The sequence below is a fragment of the Orbicella faveolata genome, unplaced genomic scaffold (assembly GCF_042242905.1).
Source record: "Orbicella faveolata isolate gen_17 unplaced genomic scaffold, um_ofav_v1 contig_2, whole genome shotgun sequence".
NCBI classification, from domain to species: Eukaryota; Metazoa; Cnidaria; class Anthozoa; order Scleractinia; family Merulinidae; genus Orbicella; species Orbicella faveolata.
In genome coordinates, this window is record NW_028301547.1 from 8,706,649 (window position 1) to 8,726,288 (window position 19,640).

Genomic DNA, 19,640 nt, shown 5'->3' on the forward strand with positions numbered 1-19,640 from the left:
CGTGGAAAATAAGACAAGCAAAACTTGCTGTTTCCAGTGGGGCCAGTCATTAAGTACTTAATGCCACAAAGAAGGGTTTTTCAAAAATAGAACAAACAGCAAAAACAATATTTGTTTGACGCCGGCTGCCACATAAATTTGCCGCGATTGCAAGCTGCACGAAGTGATCACGTGAAAGTCTAAAGCTCAAGTAGCTGTTTCTTGAGTGCCGTTAGTGAGTTTTGTTCTCCATAAGGAGTCAGTGAGTAATGATCCATGACACGTGACACGTTCTCCTCTAATTGGAAACGTATTTGAGTTGGGAGGAATAACAACTTGTTTTGTTACCATCTCTTGGTGAATTCTGTTCCCTGTCATTTTTGAAAACCATTTTTACGTAGGGAAAAAATGGACCGCATATCCTTTGTCGTCCTTGATTCTTCCTTTGTCCCTTGTTATCTAATTTTATGCTGCATACCTTTGTGATTTCCAGAGCATACCAATATTCCATTCACACTTTCCTAAGTACAGACTGATTAATATTATATGGCCTGGCACGGCTATCAAGATCAATTACGTAAAAGATTAACATGTTATTGAACAAGAAAGTTTTCTAAACTTTGCAATTTCCTTTTCGTGATTTCGTCCGTGACCGCAGAATATTTCGTCTTAAGGCACCCTGTTGTTCTCTTAGTTTGTTTTTGTTAGCGTTCGCGGCATGCAGTTTCGATTTTTTTAAATTGTACAAAACTACCGCAGCAAAGACAAGGGATTGAAAAAGTATTAACGATTTTACAATTACTCTCTCTACTCGTACGTGACTGCCATGATGCATTAAAGCAAGACCTAGAGACGGAGGGAAATTCAGAAAGCGAAAACACTCAACTTGCCGGAAAAGAATACAAACAAAGAATTTTCAGAAACAAAGCGATCATACCTTAATTAGTGATCAACCATTATGATCCACGAACAAAAATAAATATGACTCAGATGTTTTCACGCTAGGTTTTCGTCGAACAAAAGAAAAAAAACGCCATGCTATAATAATAGTAACTTACTCTAGTCATTCATCAATCATCTATGGTTCTATCAGTTTTACTTTAAATGGTGGTCGTATCAGCGACAACTAACAGTTTGAAAAATTGGCTTATAAATAGTGCTAACGATGCGGTAGTATTTACCCCGCGGGGGACTCCCACATAAAAAGGGCAGGGGTGTTCGTCGGAAATTTTGAAAAGAACCCCTAAGTACGGAAGCCCCAAAGGGACATCCACTTATGAAAAATAGGAGTTCGTTTTTCGAGATTAAGAATTTGCTTTTTCGAAAATGGGAGTTTGTTTTTCGAAAATGCAAGTTTGTTTTACGAAAATGCGAGTTTGTTTTACGAAAATGGGAGTTTGTTTTTTCGAAAATGGGAGTTTGTTTTTTCGAAAATGGGAGTTTGTTTTAGGAAAATGGGAGTTTGTTTTTTTAAAAATGGGAGTTTGTTTTTCGGAAATGAGAGTTTGTTTTACGAAAATGGGGGTTAGTTTTTTTAAAAATGGAAGTTTGTTTTACGAAAATGGGAGTTTGTTTTACGAAAATGGGAGTTTGTTTTGCGAAAATGGGGGTTTGTTTTGCGAAAATGGGAGTTTGTTTTGCGAAAATGGGAGTTTGTTTTGCGAAAATGGGAGTTTGTTTTTCGAAAATGGGAGTTTGTTTTCTCGAAAATGGGAGGGGTTTTTTGATGATGAAAATGATTGACAGGCCAAACACCACTCCTATTGGTCAAGATAGAGCTAGCCAATGGCGTAATGTAAAGTTTTCAATCCTTATTTGTTTGAAGCTCGACCTCGTTGTTTTGTGTGTCTTTAACGACATTTCAGTGTAAAATAGGGTTGACTGGCCTTCACGACTTCTACGGTTCGTGATACTTGTACATTTGCCGTTCTCTGTTCGGCCACTCGATCCGGCTTTGTTTTGGTCGCTTCCCTCGTGTTTATGAAGGGCACTTCATGCTGTGTTATAAGGAGTAATTCTTATTTATGTCATTTATAGGTGATTTTTGTTTAGGAGGGCTCCACTGAAAACCGCCTTTGGCGAGTTGGATTCCCTCACTAAATATTATTATTATTATTATTATTATTATTATTATTATTATTATCATTATTATTATTATTGTTATTATTATTTAAGTAGAGTTGAGCCGTTAGATCGTGCTATGGCAAATTTTTATAGGTCATAGGTCGGCATGATTTCCGCTGTTATCTGCATGTCACTTCGTCGAGTTTGACACCTCTGTAATTTGCCATGTGTTTATACATTGTTTTGGCTTATTTATATTGCAAGCTATGTTGTTAAATCTCCAAGTATTTGCTTTCAAGGACCAAAATACGAAATTTACCGTGAACATGTTGCTTACTTGCATTCTATATTGTGACGCCTGGCCTGGCTGTGATTAAAACTGTTTGCAAGTACAGTAGTCAGTAGAGATTGTTGTCACGGATATCATATTTGCCCTCGTACGTTTTTCTTCGGAGACGCCGTAGCTTTACTTCAAGAAAGCTATACGTTTATCTTGAGACATTTTAATGTTTTTTGCAGCTATCTGATCGAGCTTATGTTTCTCAAGCTCGATGTTTATGTCTAATCCTCCTTTGATCGTTCTGGCACCACATGATTCAAATGTAGCTATTCACGCGCAAACAAATCAGGATCGAAAAGTACATTACGCCATTGGCTAGCTCTATCTTGACCAATAGGAGTCGTGTTTGGCCTGTCAATCATTTTTATCATCATTCTCATTTTCGTAAAACAAACTCCCATTTTCGAAAAAACAAACTCACATTGTCGTAAACCAAACTCCCATTTTCGTAAAACAAACTCCCATTTTCGTAAAGCAAACTCCCATTTTCGAAAAAACGAACTCCCATTTTCGAAAAACAAACTTCCATTTTCGTAAAACAAACTCCCATTTTCGAAAAACAAACTCCCATTTTCGAAAACCAAACTCCCATTTTCGAAAATCAAACTCCCATTTTCGTAAAACTAACTCCCATTTTCGAAAAACAAACTCCCATTTTCGAAAACCAAACTCCCATTTACAAAAAAAAGATACCATTTTTAAGAAGTGGATGTCCCTTTGGGGCTTCCGTACCTAAGAGGTACCAAGACCGTTTTTTTTTTTTCTTTCTGAGCGTGGCATGAAATCTCCCCCCCCCCCCCCCTAAGAGGCACCAATTCTTACATAACACATTATCTAAAAATCTCCTGTCAATACCCTAAAAGGTACTGCAAAAGCTCTCGCTGTGGACTTTTTGAGGCTAAACACTCTAAGAGGTAACATAACCATGTTTTGGACTCCTAAAAGGTACGACGAGCACCCCCGTCCACTTTATATAGGAGCCCCCCACCCCCCGTTCCCTCCCGGGTATGTACTAGCTACAATCAAATTAAGCCTAACGGCTAATACCAATTGATGAGAGAAATAATTTAACAATCCCTCATCGAGTTCTACTCAGTGAATACAACTGATGTTTTCATTCGTTGGTTCGTTTGAAACAAAAAATTCATCATTTTTCGCGTTTCTATCGAGTTTTGATATGAATTTACCAGCGTTCTATCACGAATGCTGTTCTCTAGCCTGCTTGGCTACGCTACTCACGCTATCTATTCTGTAGATAGTGAGTTAGCGTAGCTAACAAAGTGACGACCGCTTCTTGGCGTTTTCGAAGTGTCTGTGAAGAGGATTTAGAACGACTAGTACATTTATACTAAAACAATTCGATTATTCGCTCTCGATCTCTATGCGTGATAGAAATGTCGAGCTCATAACCTAATTGTTTAGTAGATGGTGAGTAGCGTAGCAGTGTACGCTTGTTAACAAAGTGACAGCCGCTTCTTTGCGTTTTCGAAGTGTCCTGGAAGAGGATTTAGATAAAGTTTTTAACAACTGGTAGATTTATACTAAAACAATTAGATTATTCGGTCTCGATTTCTATGCGTGGTAGTTGACTCGGACGCCCTCGTCAACTATCACGCGATTGAAATCTCGAGCTCATATTGTTTAATAGATAGTGAGAAGTCCAGCAATGTGCCCAATTATTTCGTTTAATTCTTTTTTATTTCTTTTTAACAAGAATACATTATTTGGTGAAGCTTAGAGAAAGAATTCACTTAAAAAATTACATCCATCAAATCCCCCCCAATCCATGAAGGTACAGTGAAACCTGTATTAAGCGGACACGCTTGGGATCTGGAACCCTCACTAGTGCCCGCTTAATACAGGGTCTTCTCTAAGGAGGTTCTAATATATTGAGCAATAAATATGGGTTATTGACCAAGTGTGAGGTCAAGATGGCTGGATATTGGTCGAGTTCTTTTTTTGCGAGTTTATGGACCGTTTATGGACCGAGACGGAGTCGAGGTCCATAAACTCGCAAAAAAAAGAACGAGGCCAATATCCAGTCATCTTGACCGAACATGCTTGGTCAATAAATGATTTATTATATGGCTTTCGGGGAAATGTTTCTTGCGGGACACGGCGGGTAGTCCAGAGCGGGCAAGATAGCTCCATCTTGCCCGCTCGGGTAGCCAATCAAATCGTAGGATTTGATTCGTCTTGCTCGCTCAAGGAGCTGGCCATATAATAATAGTTAATAATTAAACCTTTTGTAACTCACTGTAATACAGTGTAAGATCAAAGACTGCTCATAGCACAACGTGCAGTCAGTCAATGCATCAATCTGGAATAATCTACTTAGCTTTAAAACGACATCGCTGAACAATGTTAAAGGAGTCTGAGCTGAGCTTTCAGAAGTAAAAAGCCCTTGAAGTGTCCGCTTATTGCAGGTTTTGCGCAACACCTTATAATCCAATTTACACTCTATTGTCTGTCAAGTGGTCGCGGTTAAAAACAAAAAAAATTTCAAACTTACGAGAGGTGGTCGCTTACAAGAGATTCCAAATATAGCGATTTGACTGGGGAACTTTTGGTATTTTGGAAAACTGGTCACTGAGGAGAGGTGGTTCGACTGTGATAATTTACCAATATGATTATACCCTAAATTGTGCTCCACCCAGTCCAATTACCAGAAATTAATGAATTAACTTTTTTTTTTTTGAGCCGAAAAAACTTTGACAGCATATAATGTGTTATGTAAGAATTTGTACCGCTTAGGGAAGAAAAACATTTCAATTGACGCCCACAAAACAGGACCTTGGTACCTCTTAGGGGTTCTTTTCAAAATTTCAGACGACCACCCCCATCCTTTTATTATTATATCGGAACCCCCCGGGAAACGCTTGTCTGGTCCTAAGAGAAAAGAATGGCTGCTGGTCGATATATTTACCAAAAGGAGAGGCGATGGCCTTAAAAAGCTTTAGCTTTATCTTGCCTTCTTTATTTTGCTTTTCGTCAGGAAGACAAAGTCGATTCTTGTAGACCGTCTAATATCGTTATGTATCAGCACATGTGGAAAGAGGCAATTGCGTGACATACAGCAATAGACAGCCGAAAAATATCCCAATTTTCGTCGCTTGACAGGCCGCCCAGCTTTACCAATAACTTAACCACTATTATGGGTAGCTAACTGATGGAGTCTATTATGCCTGTTTTCAGGTAACATTGACCGGGAATTGTTCCATATATTACTAAAAATATTTCTTGGAGCTTTCTTTGAGCACATCCGTTTTAAAAGACTACATTCAGCCAGCTTTGAATTTAATTTTATGACTATCCTCGCACAAATATTTCGTTGATTGAGGATAAATTGAATGGAGGCTAGAAAATCTGCAGCAAATATATACGTGATGTCACATGCGGTTTTATGGAGTATCCCATGATACACTAAAAGCACAATCTAAGGTCACGTGGCCAGAAGCACGATGTCTTCGGAAATATGGCGGGTGTTTTGTCTTGCAAGGTAAGGCATCTTCGCGTTTTTTGTTTTTGTTTTTATTTGCTCTTCTGTGGCTTGTTCTTATATTATCGTAAGTCAGATTTCTTCCCTCAAACTGAAACTTGCAGAAGTTAATGCAATTGGAAAGAAGTGGTTTTAGAAGGTGAATTTGAGCACATGGCAATAGCATAACACTCAGTTCATTAAGGCTTCAATACTACAGTCAGTACATGCATTGTAGTCTAAGCTACTAAGGGATGGTCTTTATAACAAATAGTGTCCAAGAGCAAATATCTGTGCATATTTTTGAACCCAGTTGGAAGCTAGATTGTAGGGCTTTCATTAATTAATATTTTCGGCAGGATCCACAGGTCAGACCAGGCAGGCAAAATCATCCACACAGATATAATATGTGTCCCACAAGAAAAAATTTGTTCTTCATCCCATATTATTGCTATAATGACTAACGTTAACCCTAAGGTTAAATATTGGCCTTGTTCTTTGTTTGCCTGCTTATGGACCATGACTCTGTTTCAGTCCATAAACATGCCAAAAAAAAAAAAGAACTTTGCCAATACATGTATCTATCCATCTTAACCTCGCACTTAGTCAATAACCCATATGCAATTGGACTGAGTGTAGCACATATCAGTGTGTAATTGTGTGAGGAAATTATTATTTTAAATCAACTGAACATGCAGAACGAGGCCCATTACTAAATTAAATACACCCATCAAATAACAAATTTCAAGATGAAAGAACTTTTTTTGAGTAAAAAAATATCAGTAGTGTTCTCTTTAAGTGTTTAACAGTGTAGGAAATATTAAGTAGAAGGACTGTAAAGTGCAAGTGAGTAATGAGTGAATGGCGTAGATGTCCAAGTATGGGTATCCTGTTACAAAATTTAGTTGTGACTGGATACCTACAATTGGACACCCAAGTGACTGCACAATGGATGGTGAATTTTGTATGACTATCAAAATGAGTTCTGAAGTTTGTAATAGTCACTCAGACTTAATCATAAATTTAGAATCATGAATCTATGTAATTTAGTTTCTTTAAGAGTCGCCTCATATAGTATATGTTCGTTGTTTGATCCTGCAGAATGAAATACACTGAACTGAAAGGAACCTAGATTTTTAAGACGGGGACAGGATGATATCAACAGGGAAACTATGATTGGTACATGTAGGTAAGTGATAACAGTGGCTATTAATCAGCCTTTTAGACTAGATTGAATTTTACCTTCAAAACAAAGGTAACCTCAAAATAGCTTGCTTTATTTTAAAATAATGTAGTAGGATACCAAAGAGATGAATTTTATGGTAAAGGTGCCCGATGGACACATAGGAATGCAAGGGATGGATGAGGTATTTTCTGAGTGACAGGCTGTCTGTAGGTGTAGGGACTGCAATGTTGTGGGTAATAGACTGTTCACAGCCTGTCTGTTTTTCGAAGCACGTTAAAGAAAAGGCGAGCATAGAGTGCTGCGCTGCTGTGAAGCCCAAGGGGGTAGGCGCAGGGAGATGAGCAAAGCAAGGTAAATGAAGAATAGAGACTGTAGACATCTTTGGAAAAAAATTGGTCTTATTAGGCCCCTCCCCTGTTATCACCTGGTTGCAAATAGCTCCACCTCTTGACCACTGCATTTAAATCAGACCAATAAAATGTGATCAGTAAAAACATCAGTTTGCAAACAACAACAGGTGTGTTCGGGTGCTACAGATGTTGGTCTCAGACAACTTCTACTCGAATAAAAACCTGCAAAAAGGGGAGAAAGCTGAAATCAAGTGGTCCTTCCAATTTTTGTTGCATATGCACTTGTTCCTTTACTATTTGCCAGGGGAATTTTGGAAGACATCTTGTATATCTATGGAAAATGTACTTGTTGAGCCTAAATGTTAAGGTGTTACACAAAGAAAGTTGGTGGACAATGGGTGTGACACAATTGTGTAGTGGAGAATCTTCGTTCTACAACATGATTTTAAATGTTGTATCCAAAGACTATTCCGCTGCACCGAAAACAAGCTTGTATTTCGCTTCTCCATTGGCAGAAGCACATTGTCCTATGTTGACAAAACGATGGGACAAATCCCAAGCTCTTCTTCTATCTCTTCTGTTTGATCTTTCATGATGCTTAATTGAGTGGCGAAATAGTGAGAACAACAATGTTCATATATGCATTTGCAATTTTTTTGCTGTTGCATAAAGCTTAATATATATCAGACTTTTCCCAAAGCAGGTCGTCAAAATTGCAATGTAGAGCATCGTTCAACCGAAGAATGTGAACAACAGCCTCTTTCTGTTCATTGTTGAGTGAAGAAACACGTGGAAATTTCTCTAAACAGAATATAGAGACATTACTGTTTTACTATTCAGTAGCCTGCAAACGCAGATGTATTTCCGGCTGTCGCTTGTCTCCGCGGAAGATAACGTCTGAGAACCTGAGCCAGGAAACAATTTCTGTGACGTAATGACTTTTGTTTCTCTTTGGCCAATCAGATTCCATGATAGAATGAAACTCAAGTGCTCCTTGCAGCGAATACCTCGCGCAGTAGTTCTGAGGCTACTTGAGCTAAACTGTGATTGGCTTAAAATTCCTACATCACAGAAATTGTTTCCTGGCTCGCGTTTGCAGACATTATTTTCGGCGGAGACAAGCAACAGCCAGAAATACGTCTGGGTTCGCAGGCTAACTATTTAGCTATTGTGTAGTTCCAGAAGATATCCATACCTCCCCCACGGAAGGGAATTTTTCTAAGTCCCCCCCCCCCCACCCCTCTGGAAATTCATACATTTCTTTAAAATTTTTGGTCTTACAGAACCCCCACCCCCAGGGAAATTCCAGACCCTTCTGTTGAGGGAGAATGGATATTTTCTGGAACTGAACATTTCCAGAAAAACTGTTGTTGTGTGGCCATAATAAACCTTAATTTGTAGCCCTTCAGGAGAAGGGTGTACAAAAAGTCCTTAAAACTGCCATACCTGTGGTACTGTTGTTGACAAGTTTTCTTTTGTGGGAGGAGGGACACAGTAATGTAATGTTCAGAACTCTCTGTACTGCAGATCAAGAGGTCTGGGTTTGAGCCAATGGTTAAGGCTCTGTGTTATGTTCCTTCGGCCTCATCAACTATCACCTCATAGACATTTCGAGCTCATAATCTACATGTATGTAATTAATAATGGTAATAGGACTGAGTGGAGTCCAATTCGGTCTGTAATCATACACAAGATTAACAAAATCGGACAACCGCAAAGCGGGAGTCCAATTTGTTAATCACGAGTATGATTACAGCCTGAATTGGACAACACAATGTCCTGTTACCAATTAATCATAACCATTACAATTTCCCTCAAAAGTAAAAGTTTCATTTGAAAAAGAGCTTTTAATTGTCATTCTTAAATGTCATGATTAAAAATATGGAGACTAGTAGCTTGCAAAATGACTGTTAAGTTTCTTTCAAAACAGTCGCTGGAGCAGTCACCTCCACAATTTTACAAAGTCAGTCTCTTGAATTGGTTACTATGGTGATTATAATCAATGTTTTGATTGGTGGATTTAGTGGGGAGGATTTAAAATGATTGGCTCATGTAACTGTCCGATTACAGGTGTCCAATTACAGCCAACTGTCTGATTACACTCTCCGATTACAACTTTTCAGACTAATTAGAGCAAAATACAGCAGTTTGTGCACCAATCACATTTGAGGAAATTGCAAATGTTATGATTAAGTGTACTGGACTTACGTCAAAACTCCCCCAAGTAGGGTTACACTTTTTAAAAGAATCTGATGACTTATTTTTAATTGTAATAATAAGAGATCAAGGAATTCTGCAAAGGTTAAAAAAGTGGCAGCAAGCAAGGAAAAGAGCTATGTGCTGAGATTCAAGAGAGAAGGAATCAAATTGCGACATTGGATCATAGGTCAGTCATAATTTTATTTATGTTATCATGTACTAGGAATAATTGTGCACACCACAGGCAGATAAATAAACAAATAGAGAGCTATGTCAACAAACCATTGTTGTGTGGTTGTATACGTTAGCCCATAGATACCAATGACAATTCAGTCGGTGCGACTTTGTTAAAACGTGAAGTTTAATGTGTAGAGAAATAATTGGAAACTGTAATTTACGTTAATTTCAGTTAGAACTCTACTAAACCAAGTAGATTATTCGCTCTTGATTTCTATGAGGTGATAGTTGATGAGGCCAAGGGCCAAATCTCAAGTTCAGAATCTAATTGTTAAGTGTACTGGACTGCACATCAAGCAGTCTGGGTTTGAGCCAATGCTTTGGGTCTCTGCATTGTGTTCTTGGGCAAGACACATAACTCTCACACTACTGTACCTCTCTCCACCTTTGTGTAGAAATGGGTACTGGTTGAATTTAATGCTGGGTTCCAACCCTCTGACAGAATAGCATCCCATCCAGGTGGAATATAAATTTGCCTTGCCACTTAATGCAATGGAGACCTGGATAAGCTGTGGTGGTTTGGATCACTTGGCCTGATGCCCACTTAACCTTAACAGATCGTGTGTACTAAAGGCATCTGCATTCAAGTGTCAATCGAGACCCTCAATTGACCCTCGATCAATACTTGAGCGACACTCCATTGACACCTTGGTTGACTTTCAATCAACACTCCATCGACACCTCTGTCAACAGTCGGTGGAGAGTCGACTAATAATTTTTGATTGATTCATATGAGTTCATTGACACTCGGCCTACTATCGACTGACTGTTGATTAAGTGTCGATAGAGTGTTGACTGAGTATCTATAAGGATGTCGATCGAGTATTGATCAAGATGTTGATCGAGGGTATCGATTGAGGGTATCGATCGACACTTGACCACGGATGCCTTTAGTACACATGATCCACCTTAACTTCATTGTTGAAACTTTCCCCCATAGGATTGAAATGGAAAAAAATCTGATGGTTTATTTTTAGTTGTGTAGTTTTTAAATTTAGAGAAGATGGATGTCATTAAGGTTAAAACATTTCCAGTTTCTCACTAGATACAAAACAGAGAAGAAACAATAAAAGCTGTGCTGTCTTAAGAGGAAAAAGAATCAAAGTGAGACATTGGATCCCTTATTAGGTGAGTCACAATTTTCTTTTAAAAGGAAGTGATTTTAATCATTTGATGGTGCGTGTACTAGGAATAATTGAGATGCTGTTGTTACACTGTTCAGATATTTCAAGAAACTCTTGTTATATCGCTAACCGGATAGGTTATTTTATACAGACATTCCTTAAATGAAGAATACAGTGCCCAAGGTACTGTTGTTGATGATTATTCAAATTGTGAGACAAGGGGCCTAATTAGTTCAATGACCAATTGCTTTCTGGTTCATATATCAATGATTCCTTAACCTTTAAGCCTCATGAGTGATCAGCTTAATATTTCTCCTGACAGTCTCAAACATACTCATGAGGAAACACTAAAGAGGATTTAGAGAGTAATCGCAAAAAGGGAATAATCTTATCTAGCTCTCTGCACACTTTGCAGGCCTATGATGATAGCGAATTTATTGTCTAGCTCTCTGCACGCATTGCAGGCCTACGATAGAGAGTAATTGTCTAGGTAACTCATAACCAGTAAGGAGAATTTGCTTTTTGACTAAGGACTCTGAATGAGGAATAAACAATGAGAAGATAGTTTATGAACTGCAGTATATTGTCTTAATATAGAGCCAAATTCTCAGAACAATCCCTGAAAGAAATTTACAGCAAAGAACACCAGAGAGGCCGGAAATTGAGACATGAAGTACAAACGTCAGTCTCGTCATAAAAATTCTGCTAAAAGTTTAATAGTGCGAGAGAAATGCTACATAACTTCGTTCAAATCACCGAGTTATTTATTTCTATATCTAGTTATTAATTAATTTATTTATTTTTTGCCATGAGATTTTTCGGATTTTCACCATTGTTTGAATTGTTTTCTCTGGGATTTCCAGAGGCAAATGTTCTTGAAATAGCTGTCAAAATGAAAGTCGTTTTCAGTTGTAGTTTTTTCAAAGCCGTCTTGTCAAAACAAGCTCAAGCTGTCGGGTTGTCAGATCAAGGATGAACAAGAGAAATTCATAATTACATGTAAAGTGCTGTTAAATCTATTATAATTCACTAATTGTCTTACACGTACATCTTCTATTTAGAAAATGATTTTAAAAACAGTTGAATTTTAAAGCAACTTTGTCTTTTTACTCGCTCGAGTAAGTTATTTCAATTTTTGTTTGAACTTGCATGGTCATAAGCGTCTGACAAATTACATTGCCTTTATTTTAGTACTAAAAAAATGTGAAGCTATCCGAGAGCTTTTTATTTTCAGAAAGTTCAATTCATCACGCATAAATTTATCCTCAGGAAGAAAATGCAAATAATGCCCGTATTGTCGCGAACATCCTCCCTGTAAAATTTGTAGTGTGTTATTGTGCCAGTGAGCTTTTCGCCTGCAAACGTTGCAAATGAGGTTTAGTTTTAGAGTGTTATATTTTAGCCGGTGCTATTTATTTCGTTTTGCTGCTTGTCCGCGTTTTAAGTTGTAAGTTTTAATATCATTATGTAAACTCCGTGTACGACTGTGTTGATGATATAACCAAACAACAAGCACATTCCTGATGAGAGAATTAAGTTGTAAGCTTTAGTCCAGTATACACTGTATGTATATTTTGTTCTTTGACTTTCAGTGTACCCATTGTTATTGAACGTTTTATTTATCTTTCTTTCAGGCTGCCATCTCACGTGTACATGCAGCGACATTAACATGGAGAAAGAAGCAAAGGAAAGCAGACTTTCGTTTAGATGTTTCTTTAGTGGATCACCTTTTTTGAAAGTAAGGTAGATCTACAAGGCAAAGTTTCAGTGTCGCGAAAGATTGTCAGGGCCGAGCTCGTATTAGTGAATTCTCAAAACTTGAGAGTCAAAAGATGTCACTAGAATTACTGTCAAATTGTCTAGTATCTGCCAAATTGGTTAGCATCTTGCTTGTTTTCGAGGGAGCCGTGAATTGTACTTCCAGTTTGTAGCTTTAAAATTAAGGCAGAATATTAGCACTACCTGGAGTTGTTTTTGCAACCTGAATTGTCAGCTTGGAAGTCTCGTTATTAAACTCGTTGAAATAACTGTCTAATTGTTTAGTATCTATTTCAAAAACTTAGTGTAAGCTTTCCAGTTTCGAAGGACGCATTGCATTGATGTAAAGGTTGCGCTTTTAAAAGGGCCAAGAAACAAACTCGAGAAGTGGAAAAATTGTCCTTAGGAAAAAAGGTCTGCGATTTTAAATGGTGTCTGGTTTGGGTCAATCATATACCTTTTGGCGGAAAAAATCTTGCACTTTGCGAGATTATTCCCGACAAAACTCACAGTATATGTTTGATTTCTGGCTAGACTCTGTTCAAAAGCGCAGAATTTTTTTTCTTTTTGACAACCCTACATAGCCAAAAAATAGTAAAAGAGATAGCCTACATTCCGACTAGTTTCCAGGGCCTTTTAAAAGCGCAATTTTTTTATTTTGTTTACTTATTCAAATTGTTTGTAGTGAATTTTTCCTGTATGATAAAAAGCCAATAAAAGTTATATTAAAGACTCGTGTATAATAGACTTGTATTTGCTGAAGTATTTTTATTGTCTTTAATATCTTTAACAAAGCTAGATTAATGTACACAATAAGAACCACCACTTGCTGTTTTCATTTCATTTTGTTTTGCAATAAAGTAATTGATCAAGTGAAATTAAATTAAAACGTGGGAAAGAAAAAGTTCGCGTTTAAAAACTAAGACTTTTGGCGGGAAAATTGCAAAAAATTTGCACAGCGTTTCCCCTTACAACCTTTCTGAGAAAAATTTAAAGAGGTTACCCTTCAGAAGTTTTTCATCGCAAAAAATTTTTAAAGGCAACAGTTAACAGAAAATCCCGTCAAAAACTACTGCACCACCTTTGAAAAAGCAATTTGATATCTAGGTAGTTTTTTGTCCGTCTGGAAATAAATCTTTGCTAAACAGTCTTCAAATGTCATTTTTCAACGAACTTCACAATGATTTTTGGGCGAGGTGATTCAAGAGTTTCTCGAGACATGAGAAAGACGAAATGACAAATGGATCAAATAAGCGACAAAATGATGTTTCATTCCGAAATGGATTTTGAAGTCTAGCAAAGTGACCGTTAAATACCGTTTTAACTATCCGAGTGAAATTTTCTATCCAATCGAGTTTGATCCTCAACTGTTTGTAGCTTGTCATTTCATATCTTTCTCTGTCAGACGATAATATAAATGGTACCCTTCGGATCAGTTGCACAGGGGTAAGAACTCTCTTGCCAATTAAAATCCAACATTGTCCCCCCCCCCCCCCCCCCCGCAAAATTGCCCAATTTCGATGGTTTATAACCCATTTAAGTTAATTCGAAATAAGTTATATTTTCTCTTCCGATGCGACCGCTCGCTCCGTTCTCTTTTCCCGTGCAACAGCTAAAACGTAAACACCACAAAATAATCAATATCTGGTAGCACAAAGATGTTTATTCCTAAATAACGAAAAATATCTTCGGCCGATTCAGTGAATTTTATGAACTCGTCAAGTGAAAACAATGTCGGAATAATCCACCGTGAAAATTTAAATCTCTTGTTCAAAAGCTTTATTTTTACTCTTTCTTTGCTTTTTTTTTTTTTTACTCTGTTTTGAACAAAGCTTACGAAACTAAAATGCTTACATACTTCTGTTGGACGTCCAGAAATTTAATTTAAACGTTAGAAATGACAAATCAGTAAAGAAGAACAAACATGTTTTGCAAAGGCGCCACGAAAAGTTTGTATGTCAAGGCATATTTTTAATATCAATTCGTATGCAAATATTATCGTCGTTGGTAACATTTGATTTGTTGATGGTCTTTCTAGCTAGTTTTGGTTATGATTGTTACAAAATTGTTGGCAGCCTTTTAAATCTTGAAACCAATTAGTGCAATAGCTAATTTTAAATGTGTTCATTGTGTAGTACTCAGTGCTCGCGAAAGGTTCATTTTGAAGACAATTGTTGAAAGACAAAAGATGGCAGAATCGAAGTTGATTCGCAAATGTTAAGGCATTTGCAAAATTAGGTTTTATTTCCGCGATCCTTACGTATCTCTTTCCTACTTAAAAGCTGAAAATATCAACTCTCCTTAACGAGTGTCTTACTTGGTCTTAACTGTAGTTCTGAGAATTTGGTAGCACGTCGAGACAATACGTCCTTGTTGATAATTTTGTTTATCACTCTCGCTATACCTTTTTACAACACCTTTTATAAACCAGATATTGATCTTTAAAGCCTAAACTTGTAATATCAAGAGGTTAAACTAACGTTGATCTCAATCTTTAAGGTGGCACTTTCAAAAATTGAGAATTGTGTAGTATGTCCAATAACCTGAAGATATTTTCAATTTATTTTCAGTAGCTGTGGTACAATGATATGCAAGAGAAGCTTCGATTTGCAGCAAAAGATAACAATCTCGGTAATTACAATTAAGATTTTGAATGCAGTTTGTAATCTCTAAGAAATTTCCCTTTACCCTTCCAAATTCATAAAGTATCCAAAACATTTTTATTACCGTTGAGAAATCTTCGGAAGTCCTCGGATATCTTCAAGTGATCTCCGGAATTCTATCGTCGGCGATCTTCGGAATACCTCGGATGGCTGTCGGCAGCCGTTAGAAATTTTCGCTGTGATTTACAATAGACTTTTTGGCCAGAGTCGATATTTGTTTTTGAGAGTGTTTCAGAATGTTGAACATGTTTGCAAATAATTGCATAATGCAGTTGTGTGTTCATGTGATTAATTCAGATGACCATCCGTACTCGTTCAAGAATAATTTTCATTGTCCTGGCATTTTTCTGCTTTATTACAAGAAGTTTAAGGCTTTACTCCTTGAGAATTTAATGTTTGAAGATAAATTTGATAGCAGCAAGACAATTTAAATTTGCTACAGAATAATTTCTTAATTTTGTTCCAAATTTTTTTTTTTTTTCTGTTTCACGCTACAGGCATGCAGTCCTATTATATTTCTAGCAAAAAAAATTAGGAAGACTTTACAAGTAATTTCGGACGAAAACTGTCCGAAAATAAAACAGTCCGAAATTTGAAGTGTCCGAAACATTTACAGTACAGTAAAAGACTTTACAGTAGCTCCAAAGCTTTAAGTTTCGTTTAAAGAACGATCGAACTCTTGTTGAGACACTGGTTGAGGTACGTAAGAATTTGTGTTATTTGCTCGTCTAAAACCTCCACAGAAGCTGATTTCAGAATAATTTGCGTTTTGTAGGCGTAAATTTATTTAAGTTATGTTTCAGCGAAGTGTCCGAAATGCGATAAAAAGTGTTTGAATTAAAACGTCCGAAATTTTTGGGAATGTAATCTCCTTTTACATGAAAAAAACATTGAATTTAACTTGGAGGTCATTTTCGATCTGAAGAGAGTAAAATGTTGTGCGATAACTATGAATCTAGCAAGACAATTTATTCGTTGTACAGTGAATTTCGTTGTTGCCTAATATATACTTTTTTGTTGTCGTACAGGCCATTTAAATCTCCTTTGCCTACAAAATCCTACCCAATGTTACATTACTTCGTCGATTCTGAGATAGAACGTACGCGTTTTAATCACCAAAAAAAAAAAAAAAAAAGGTGTTGTCAAAAAATGACAGTGCCACCGTAAAAACTCAACGTTGCTTGTCCACTTTAAATATTTCCTGAAATAATGTCGACCAAAATGGTGGCTACCAAAATCGAGATCGTATTAATTACGACCGGAGGTTAATTAGCTATTGTAAAACATATATCAGTCGTTCGAAACAAGTAAATACCACGACGTTTTTCTACTAGAGGAAAAAAAACCCGACAACTAATCCTTACGTAACGTAAGCTTCAAATATTTTTACATTGCCACCATTTTGATCGAAAGTTATGAAATTACAATTCTTAGCTCTTTTCATCTCCAATGTACATGTTGAATAACCATTTGAACTCCTCGTGAACTTCAACCTCTTCTTTCGTAATCGCCGGGTTATACCAGTGAATTTCACCTTCACCGTTAGGCCATTTGTTCTCCTTAAAAGAAGACAACAAAATGAAACTAAGATTTTTCTCGTGAAAAATGTATTTCCAAGATACACTGTTACTACAAGGGCAAGCAGCGACCAAAGTTCGTACGAGCCGGCTGCACGTGGTAACGGTTTTCAACTTTCCGGGCCGAGTAACACGCAACGAGAAGAACCGTAAATATCAAACACGTTCAGCTCAAGTATCTTGCGCAAAAATTATTTCTTAATTAACCCTTCACTGACTGAAGCAATTCATCTCAGTGACTGCGGAACTATGCTTATCTGGTTTATGAGCGAAGCGTTGTGTAGCAATTGCGAGCGAAGCTTTAGGAAGGTAGAAATTGTTCCGTTAGGTGAAGAGCAAAAAAATTAAAACGTACACTCACGATTAATATTTGTATACTTGTATCTCGTCCTGCTTTATCTTCTTCGAAGGAAAAACGTGGCCAGATCCGAAATCACCAAGAACACATAAATCCACGTCTTCACACTATGACCGTGTTTGGTTTGACGCAAATTCCACAAGTAGTCATGAATATTGATTACAAACTAGAACCAAAAGAACAAAACATCGCCGCATATTTTCACGACTTGGATTTTAATTCTTATACAAAACTTTTGTATCACTTCAAAAAAATTGATTTCCCTCCAGGTCTTTGCATTTTTAGGCTTTACTAAGACAATAACACTTGAAGTTAAATACATTTGTAAAGACACGGCCGTTATATTTCGTTAAATAAACCTTTTCTGATAATCGTATTGGTCGACTTTTGCAGGTTTTTAAATATCCTGTGTAAATTAAGACCTGGTGGCCTACGAATTAAAGCTTACAATTAGGTACAAGCTAGAAATAATTAGAAAAAGAAGGCACTACTTTAATCAAACCGTTCTTTGACGTTTGCTAAATGTTTGACTTTATCACTTTTAATTGAAGTCATTTAATGAAGGGCATTAAAACAAAATCGAGGTATTTCCGTTAAAAATCATGGGTTCCCTGGTGGGTTCCCACCTATGTACCCCTTACATTCACAAACTCACGGGCTTTTAATCATTCTTTCACCGTGCACTATCTTGCGTATTTCCTCTTGCCTTTCTCTTTCCGTTTCTCCTTCTAATCCCCGCGCTTTCCGTCACACGCAAAGAAGAAATCTAGGGAGAGTCTTATATCGTAGCCGCTTGTAAAACTGTTACTAAAAACAATGACTTCCCCCCTTTTGTTCTGTCGCTGTTAAAAGTCTAACCATTCCCCTCCCTTGAGCCGTCTGTTCCCTCTTTCCTCCGCAGAAGTTCGACACGTTCCTCATAGAAATCCTTGCGCCAGCATTCATATATCTCAGCGGATTCTCCCCAGAGGAGAGAGGCCTGTTCCTCTTAGCTGGCTGGGTGGCTCTGGTAAAATTGATATAACTGGCTAGTTTTTTTGACTAAGATAATTACTAATTCAACGCCAATTTCCTTCCAGAAAGAACCCTTTGGTTGATCTCTAACTGATGCCCGTCGATTACAGCAGCTACAGAGAATTAAGTGTAGAATTCTGACCAGGAAGTGGCAACAAATGTTCGGAAGACTCAATGAATTTCTCTCCATAGGAGTTTGAAACTTCCTTAATATGTTTTGGCACTGTAACCGAACAGTTTTCGTAAGATTTACACAGTGTTGTCTTCTAGAAGGAAACCAGCACGGAACTATCGAAAATTTTGTAATTGTCTTTGCTCGCGCCATTACTATAGCCACGTCGAAAGCTCGTGCTGGTTCTGTTTGTATCGAGCTTTGGAAGTGGGGCGTTAAGTGTGCGCTATCTTGTAAGGTGTTTCTAAAACAACATATTTTGGGTGTGTTCCTTTGGGGAGCCTTGGATCAGGAGTAGGATCAGTGATCCAAGATAACTCAGATCATGGTACATCAAAGGCATCGATGAATCCACTCTGGTCACGGAATCATCGGCTGCTTTGATACACCATGTTGGATCCCTCATCCTGATCCCGATCATATCAAAGCCACGCACACGCTTTATGTCATTTTCATTTACTTTTTGCAATCGATCTCATCATCAGGTGTGGGAAACCGAACTTGGTCCGCTTAACAGAGATGAAGGGGTTGAGAGGTAGTCTGCGCATGTGAACACAGACGTATTTCCGGCTGTCGCTTGTGACAGCCGGAAATACTACCCGAGAGGTAGCCGTTTGATATTAGCAACCGGGTGAGAGGTCTATATGGAAGAATCTTGACCTCGGTCGTGATTACATAGCTCGATGTTCTCACCACTTTCGCTCTGTGCTCACGAACTCGAATTCCACCCCACTCCGCCTTGTTAATAAGAACTTAATAAAGCGATCATCCCTTCACGAGATCAGTGACCTCTTTCGTTCTGTCCCAACACGTAGTTTGGCATTGTTTCTATTCTGTTAAAAGGCTACGACTTTTAGGTTCGGCCTCTTTCGAAGACAAAAGAGAAGAGTGTTACTGCTTGGCTAAATTGAAGAGTGTTCGTAAACACAAGGAAATTTCTCGCAGCATCGATAAGGCATTGACGTCACTTTTACAATAATCTCAACAAATTAAACACTTAAACTACCTCGTTACCAGGCTCTCTCTCCTTTGCCTCTCTTGTCCTCAACAACTCAACCACATGGGAGCCAAAGGAGAAAGAGCCTGGGATCGAGGTTGACATTTCAATGGACTTTTTGGTTTAGCCAAAACAACGGCAAAC

The 19,640-nt window shown here is 37.7% G+C and overlaps 1 long non-coding RNA gene across 2 annotated transcripts; it reads left to right on the forward strand.

Moving 5' to 3' along the window:
- The first annotated feature begins 5,827 nt into the window (after positions 1 to 5,827).
- On the forward strand, positions 5,828 to 13,452 carry LOC110052431 (uncharacterized). Of its 2 annotated transcripts, none has more exons than XR_002297051.2 (5): positions 5,828 to 5,882; positions 6,963 to 7,050; positions 9,678 to 9,783; positions 10,868 to 10,961; positions 12,592 to 13,452. It is a non-coding gene; the product is annotated as an uncharacterized LOC110052431 (long non-coding RNA). The 2 variants fall into 2 exon arrangements; XR_002297050.2 differs by having other exon boundaries at positions 10,879 to 10,961.
- The last annotated feature ends 6,188 nt before the right edge of the window (positions 13,453 to 19,640 follow it).